The sequence below is a fragment of the Tachyglossus aculeatus genome, chromosome 2 (genome assembly GCF_015852505.1).
Source record: "Tachyglossus aculeatus isolate mTacAcu1 chromosome 2, mTacAcu1.pri, whole genome shotgun sequence".
In the NCBI taxonomy this organism is placed as follows: domain Eukaryota; kingdom Metazoa; phylum Chordata; class Mammalia; order Monotremata; family Tachyglossidae; genus Tachyglossus; species Tachyglossus aculeatus.
In genome coordinates, this window is record NC_052067.1 from 12,737,370 (window position 1) to 12,745,439 (window position 8,070).

The following is an 8,070-nucleotide window of genomic DNA, read 5'->3' on the forward strand; positions in this document are numbered from 1 at the left end:
TTTAGAATAGTGCCTGGCACAAAGTAAGCACTTAACAAATGCCATAATTGTTATTATTCTGTTGTACTGTACACTCCCAAGCACTCAGCACAGTGCAGAGGCACATAGTAAGCATGCAGTAAATGCCATTGATTGAATGATTTAATTTAGAGAAAAAAGCCATGTTACTAGCAGCCACTTAGAAGCCACACTGAGTTGTCTCTGCATTTCCAATACCTTTTGACCTAGGCAGAACAAACTTGCAGGATTAAAGGTCCTCAAAACCAAAGATCATATTAAACCCATAGTTTATTAAAACACTACACCCTAGGTACCATCACACTTAGGACTCACAAGGAACACAGACCTATTTAATTGGCTGTGATCCAGCCCATTCAACAAGAACTGGTATTGTGCAATGGATTTATTTTTTTTTACCACCTGGAATTCCAATATTTCCAGCAGAATGTGTCCAGCTCTACTCATCCAACCTTATATTTATCCCAATAAAAAGTATTTATCCTTCAAATAAAAAAAATAGATGAGAGAAAAGTATCAAATTTCATGAATGCCGCTTGCCCCATTTGGATCCATTTTATCCACACTTTCAAGCACCATTGTGTAGTTTCCAGTTCATCATTAACATGTTTAAAATTGAGATCACAATCTAGAATAGAGCTAAAAAAGATCAAAGGCTCAAGTTCTTCTCCTTATGTTAGCTGAGGCATGTTTTATCTAGTCAAGGGAGTGTGTTGGGGCATTTTAAGACTAACTTCTGCTTTTTAATTGTGAAGCACAGTGTGTAGATAACAATAATCTAGTCTTAGAATGAGCAGTAAAACTAGCTACATTATGTGTAAAAGTTCTTCAAACAGGCACAGCATATCTATTCAGTGTAGGACTTCAGACCTCACCTGATGAAACTCATTCTCCAGTTGCCAGCTCTCCGTCCACTCTCCAAGAAAGCAAGCACTGAAAAAACAGAGGCAACACTGAGCTTTAGGTCCATTCATTCAATTGTATTTATTGAGCACTTACTATGTGCAAAACACTGTACTAAGCGCTTAGCCCATAGGTCCATAGGCAGTGGCCTTTCCTGCACAAGTCTAGTCAGAAGAGAGATTTCGGTGACCGCGCTGATTTTGACGACTGAGTTTCCAAAGGTTATTGGGGAGTAGAACATTAAGGGGCTCTTGTGCCTGATTTGGAACAGCGAGAAGAAAAACATGGCCTGAATGAGATGTTCCTTTCTGGGCCTTCCCTGCCTAAGCCCTCATTTCCTATTTTCCCTGTTCCTTCTGTGTTGCCCTGACATGCTCCCTTTACTCACCACTCTCCCACCCCATCCCCACAACAGTTCAAGACTGCCTAGCAGGAGGTGCTTAAAAGGAGGAAAAACAATTTGCCCTTTTTCCACAGGCACATAAGCACAAATCAGTCTGATTCTGCTTCTCAGGTACTAGCCAGTGTTAAAAGGGCTGAGGTCTTTTTGGCCTCTTGTGTGTCATATAAGACCTAGAGCAGCAGGGTCTGAGATTGTTCTCAGATGGGCCAAAGCTCACCTGCAGAAGGGAGAGAGGCACCCATTGTTCATCATTCATTCATTCAATCGTATTCATTGAGCGCTTACTGTGTGCAGAGCACTGTACTAAGCGATTGGGAAGTACAAGTTGGCAACATACAGAGACGGTCCTTACCCAACAGCGGGCTCACAGTCTAGTAGGGGAAGACAGACAACAAAACAAAGCATATTAACAAAATAAAATAAATAGAATAGTAAATATGTACAAGTAAAATAAATAAAGTAATAAATATGTACAAACATATATACAGGTGCTGTGGGGAGGGGAAGGAGGTAGGGTGGGGGGATGGGGAGGGGGATGAGGGGGAAAGGAAGGAGGAGGCTCAGTCTGGGAAGGCCTCCTGGAGGAGGTGAGCTCTCAGTAGGGCTTTGAAGGGAGGAAGAGAGCTAGCTTGGCGGATGTGCGGAGGGAGGGCATTCCAGGCCAGGGGGAGGACGTGGGCCGGGGGTCGATGGTGGGACAGGTGAGAACGAGGCACCGTGAGGAAGTTAGTGGCAGAGGAGCGGAGGGTGCAGGCTGAGCTGGAGAAGGAAAGAAGGGAGATGAGGTAGGAGGGGTCAAGGTGATGGACAGCCTTGAAGCCGAGAGTGAGGAGTTTTTGCCTGATGCGTAGGTTGATTGGTAGCTACTGGAGATTTTTGAGGAGGGGAGTAACATGCCCAGAGCATTTCTGCACAAAGATGATCCAGGCAGCAGCGTGATGTATAGATTGAAGTGGGGAGAGACAGGAGAATGGGAGATCAGAGAGGAGGCTGATGTAGTAATCCAGTCGGGATAGGATGAGAGATTAAACCAGTAGGGTAGCGGTTTGGATGGAGAGGAAAGGGCGGATTTTGGCGATGTTGCGGAGCTGAGACCGGCAGGTTTTGGTGACGGACTGGATGTGAGGGGTGAACGAGAGAGCAGAGTCGAGGATGACACCAAGGTTGCGGGCTTGTGAGACGGGAAGGATGGTAGTGCCGTCAACAGTGATGGGAAAGTCAGGGAAAGGGCAGGGTTTGGGAGGAAAGATAAGGAGTTCAGTCTTGGACATATGGAGTTTTAGATTCATTCATTCAATCGTATTTATTGAGCGCTTACTGTGTGCAGAGCACTGTACTAAGTGCTTGAGAAGTACAAGTTAATACAGTTAGTACAGATGGCAGGCAGACATCCAGATGGAGATGTCTTAAAGGAAGGAGGAGACACGAATCTGAAGGGAGGGAGAGAGAGCAGGGGCAGAGATGTAGATCATCAACCACATAATGTTCCAAGGTAGGAAAGCAAGACAGAATACTGTTTTAAGGGAAACGAAAAGCACACATGGGGCTAGAGAGGGGTGCAAGGCAGTTGTCTGTTCAGATGGGAAATCATCCCCTCTCACTTGGATTTTCTCTTCTTTCCTGAAGTCATCAGAGTGTGAATTCCTTACAGAGCTGAACTCTACATCCTGAACTGTGTTAAACACTGAAAAACCTACTGGAAAAAGCATGGGGTTGGGTTTTAGGAGACCCAGACGCTAGTCCCAACTCTGTCAGTGGCCTGCTGTGTGAACTTGAGCATGTCACTTAACTTCTCTGGGCTTCACTTTATCCCTGTGTTAAGTGAAGATAATAAAACAATAACAACAACAATAATAATAATAACATTTGTTTAGGGCTTGCTATGTGCTAAGCACTGTTCTAAGCACTTTGGGTAGATACAAGTTAATAAAGTTGGAACCAGTATGGGAAAGACACTCTGGTTCATCTCATTACTTTGTCTCTAATCCAATGCTTAGACCATAGTGCTTAATAAATGCCACAGAAAACCAATGCAGAGTAATTTGAGAATGGGCATCCTTAAGCACACCTGTTCTTTAAAGAAGGTTTTGCTTAATGTTTGTGTGCTGATGGGGTATAGATGAGATATTAGAGAGAAGAGCAAACAATGGAAGTCAGGAGACTTGGGTCCTAGTCATTCATTCAGTTGTATTTATTAGGAGAAGCAGCGTGGCTTAGTGGAAAGAACACGGACTTGGGAGTCAGAGGTCACGGGTTCTAATCCCAGCTCTACCACTTGTCAGCTGTGTGACTTTGGGCAAGTCACTTAACTTCTCTGGGCCTCAATGACCTCATCTGTAAAATGGGGATTAAGACTGTGAGCCCCACATGGGACAACTTGATTACCCCAAGTAATCAATTATTATATGGCACATAGTAAGCACTTAACGAATGCCATCATTATTATTATCATTATTACTGTGTGCGGAGCACTGTACTAAGCACTTGGGAGAGTACAGTACAACAATAAACAGAGACATTCTCTGCCCACAGTGAGCTAGTCCCTGCTCCAAAACATGCCTGTTGTGTGTGTCCTAGGACACGTCACATCATGTCTCTGTGCCTTTGTTTCCTCATCTGTAAAACAGAGATAAAATACCTGTTGTTCCTCCTTCTTTGACTATGGGACAGGGATTGTTCTTGATCCAATTATCTTGTATCTACCTCAGGGCTTACTTAGCATGCTGCTTGGCACATAGCAAGCACTTAATAAATCCCACCATTAGTAATAGTATTTATTGAGCACCTATTGGGAGCACTATACTAAGCACTGGGAGAGAGCACACAGGTGGGAATTAGACATGATCCCTGTCCCTTGGGGGCTCATTATTGTTATTATCATCATTTCCTGCTCCAGGAGTACATTTTATCAGGACACCATGCAATGAAAACTCAAATAACATTGGAAGAGAAAGAAAAGGAAGAATACTCACAAATGCAGTGCTAAACCCTGTTGATTTGATAGTTAAAATAGAAAATTATCATCAATAGTATTTATTGAGCACCTTCCGTGTGCAGAGCACTGTACTAAGCACTTGGGAGATTACAAAACAACAGAGCTGGTAGGCATGTTCCTTGTCTGCAACAATCTTTCATTCATTCATTCAATTCATTCAGTCGTATTTATTGAGCACTTACCGTGTGCAGAGCACTGTACTAAGCGCTTGGGAAGGACAAGTTGGCAATATATAGACAGTCCCTACCCAACAGCGGGCTCACAGAGGACTAATAGGAAATTTTTCATTTGTACAGTGTCCCAGCTAGGATTGTAAGACTTTTTAAATCTATGTATTGTAAGGATTTCCTGACCACCAATTTAAATTAACCCATCAATCAATAAATCATTCAGATTTTTTAAGCTCTTATTTTGTGCAGAGCACTGTACTACGTGCTTTGGAGAGTACAATGTTGTTGTTGCCTTTTGCTGTTGAGTTGTGTCTGACCCAAAGCAACGCCATAGACACATCTCTTCCAGAATGCCCCACTTCCATCTGCAATCTTCTGGTGGTGTATCCATAGAGTTTTCTTGGTAAAAATACAGAAGTGGTTTACCATTGCCTCCTTCTGCGCAATAAATGAGTCTTTGCCCTCGACTCTCTTCCATGCCGCTGCTGTCCAGCACAGGTGATTTTTGACTTGTAATAATAATAATGATGGTATTTGTTAAGCGCTTACTATGTGCCAAGCACTATTCTAAGTGCTGAGTAGCAGATTGCCTTCTGCTCACTAGCCACTGCCCAAGCTAGGAATGAAATGGGTAGGCCTCTGCTTGACTCTCCCTCCTGTAGTTGTGACTAGTAGAGTACTGGAAACTCTCCAGGTGTGACCCTGAGAAGAGAGAATACAATGTAACAGACACTTTACCTTTCCACAGAAGGTGGGAGGGAAACACCATCCAGCATCATAAATTCATTTTAAGGATTTACTGGTCACCAGTATAAATGGAAAGATATCCCCTAAAATGGCCTCAGTGAAAGAAAATTCTCTTAAAATATTTTTCCTTTATCGAGATTAACATTGGACCACGTGACTGATCATTTGAAGGCAACATCCAGATATTCTTTATTATCACCAAACTACGTGCTCCATTGTTGTTCAAGAAATGAAAATATTATTAATAATAATAATGGTACTTGTTAAGTTTCCAAGCACAGTTCTAAGTGCTGGGGTAGATACAAGTTAGTCAAGTTGGACACAGTGTCCAAATAACAGATAACAACATCATTATTATTATTAACAGGATGCATCTCTGTTGAGCCTTTAACTTGGACTTTGTAGAATGCATTGCTAGCCTCCCCGCCCCTATGAATTGGATTAAGCCAATTCTCCTTCATCTTAACCTTCAAAGTGCTCCAATTTTCTTCTCCTAGGACACCTCTGCCATTCTCAGGATCGCACTTGGAGAGTGTCCAGCACTCTCCCAGTCTCAGCTATCAGAGAGAGAGTCAAGCAGAGGCATACCCCTTCCATTCCTAGCTTGGACAGTGGCTAGCGAATGGAAGGCAATCTGCTACAAGCCAAAATTCCCCTGTGCTGGGCAGCAGTAGTATGGTAGAGAGTCGAGGGTGGAGACTTAAATGTACTGCTTGGAAGAAGGCAATGGTAAACCACTTCTGTATTTTTACCAAGGAAACTCTATGGATACACTACCAAAATTGCAGGTGGAGGTGGGGCATTCTAGGAGAGTTGTGTCCATGGAGTGGCTATGGGTTGGAGATGACTCAACAGCATAAGACTAGGCAAGGACACCTATGAGGGAACTGTTGAGTTCCAAGGCATCTTTTTCATTTACCCATAGGGGTTTGTGCTTCAATATCAAGAAGGCGCATGCTGTGGCATTTGTAGGGAGCAGTGTCTCTGGAAAGAGTACTTCTGTTCAGTGTCTGCAGACTGTAAGCTCCCTCTAGACTGTAAGCTCATTGTGGGCAGGGACTGTGTCTGTTTAGTGTTGTACTCTCTCAATCGCTTCATACAGTGCTCTGCACATAGTAAGTGCTCAATAAATGCAATTGAATGAATTGAATGAATGAAAGATTGAGATGCAATCTGAGATTCTTATGAAAAGAAGCATGGCCTAGGGGAAGCCCAGGTGTCAGAAGGACCAGGAGTCCAATCCCAGCTCCACCACTTGTCTACTGTGTGGCCTTAACCAAGTCACTTCACTTTTCTGTGCCTTGGTTCCCTCATCTGTAAAAAGGGGATTAAGATGGGAAGCCCCATGTGGGAGGGAGAGAGAGTCCTATCTGATTAGCTTGTATCTACCCCCAGAACTTAGTACAGTGCCTGGCACATAGTAAATTATTTAAAATACCATTTAAAAAAAAAGATTGATTCTCTGACTGCTTGGAAGGACAGTTGGTGAGCCTTTTCTGAAGCAGAAGCAAGGCACTAGGAACGTTATGATACTTTTCCTAAGCACATCGATTAATCAGTGGTATTTAGTGAGCACTTATTGAGTGCAGAGCACTGTATTAAATACTTGGGAGAGTACGATAGAATAGATAAACTCAGTCCCCACCCTCAAGACTACTAACTCTGTTGTATTTTACTCTGCCAAGTGCTTAGTCCAGTGCTTTGCGCACAGAAAGTGCTCAAAAAATACCATTGATTGATTGGTTGGTTGATTGAGCTTTACAGCTAGTATGGGTGGGGCAAATCATATGTTAAAGGTAAACTGGTGGGGCCAGGAAGAATGCTCACTCTCCTTTTGGAAGTGAGTGGCAGAGATAGGGTTTATTTGGAGTTGGGGGACTGGCCTTGAGCAGAGTCTGACCCTTCTGATAGTTCCCCTCTGAAAACAAGCAGGCAGCAGAGGGATTCCCATCTATTTCTCCTGATGCTTAATCTCCATTTTATGGAGAGGTAACTGAAGCAAAGAGAAGTTAAATAACTTGCCCAAGGTCACACAGCAGACAAGTGGCCGAGTCAGGACTAGAACTAGGTCCTTCTGACTCCCATGGGAGTCAGACAAGTTAAGTGCCTTGCCCAAGGTCATCAGGCCTTGCTTCTCATAAGAAGAATCTCATAAGAGATTGCTTCTCAATCTTTCATTCATTCAATTCATTCAATCATATCTATTGAGCTTTGTACTAAGCACTGGGAGACTACAGTACAAAAATAAACAGTATCCACTAGGCCACGCTGTCCCAACCATAAATCACCATCATCATCATCATCATAAGTACTGAAGCAGCATGGCTCTGTGGAAAAGGGCACGGGCTTTGGAGTCAGAGGTCATGGATTCAAATCCTGGCTCTGCCAATTATCAGCTGTGTGACTTTGGGCAAGTCACTTCACTTCTCTGGGCCTCAGTTACCTCATCTGTAAAATGGGGATTAAGACTGTGAGCCCCCCGTGGGACAACCTGATCACCTTGTAACTTCTCCAGAGTTTAGAACAGTGCCTTGCGCGTAGTAAGTGCTTAATAAATGCTATCATTATTATAAGTACTCGTTAAGTGTTTACTAAGTGTCAAACACTGTACTTAGAGCAGTGTAAATACAAGATAATCAGGTCAGACACAGTATCTGTCCCACACAGGGCTCACAGTCTAAGTAGAAGGGAGAACGGGTATTGAATCCTCATTTTACAGATGAGGACACTAAGGCACAGAGAATTTAAGTGACTTGTCCACTGTCACTCAGCAAGCAAATCGTGGAGCCTGGATTAGAACCCAGGTCCTTTGACTCCCTGGAGCTTGTCCTTCT

General features: G+C 43.4%; 1 non-coding gene across 1 annotated transcript; it reads left to right on the forward strand.

Annotated features, from left to right (window-relative positions):
* The first annotated feature begins 5,743 nt into the window (after positions 1-5,743).
* On the forward strand, positions 5,744-5,881 carry LOC119924975. The gene has a single exon (XR_005449649.1). It is a non-coding gene; the product is annotated as a small nucleolar RNA SNORA7 (small nucleolar RNA).
* Positions 5,882-8,070: the final 2,189 nt, after the last annotated feature.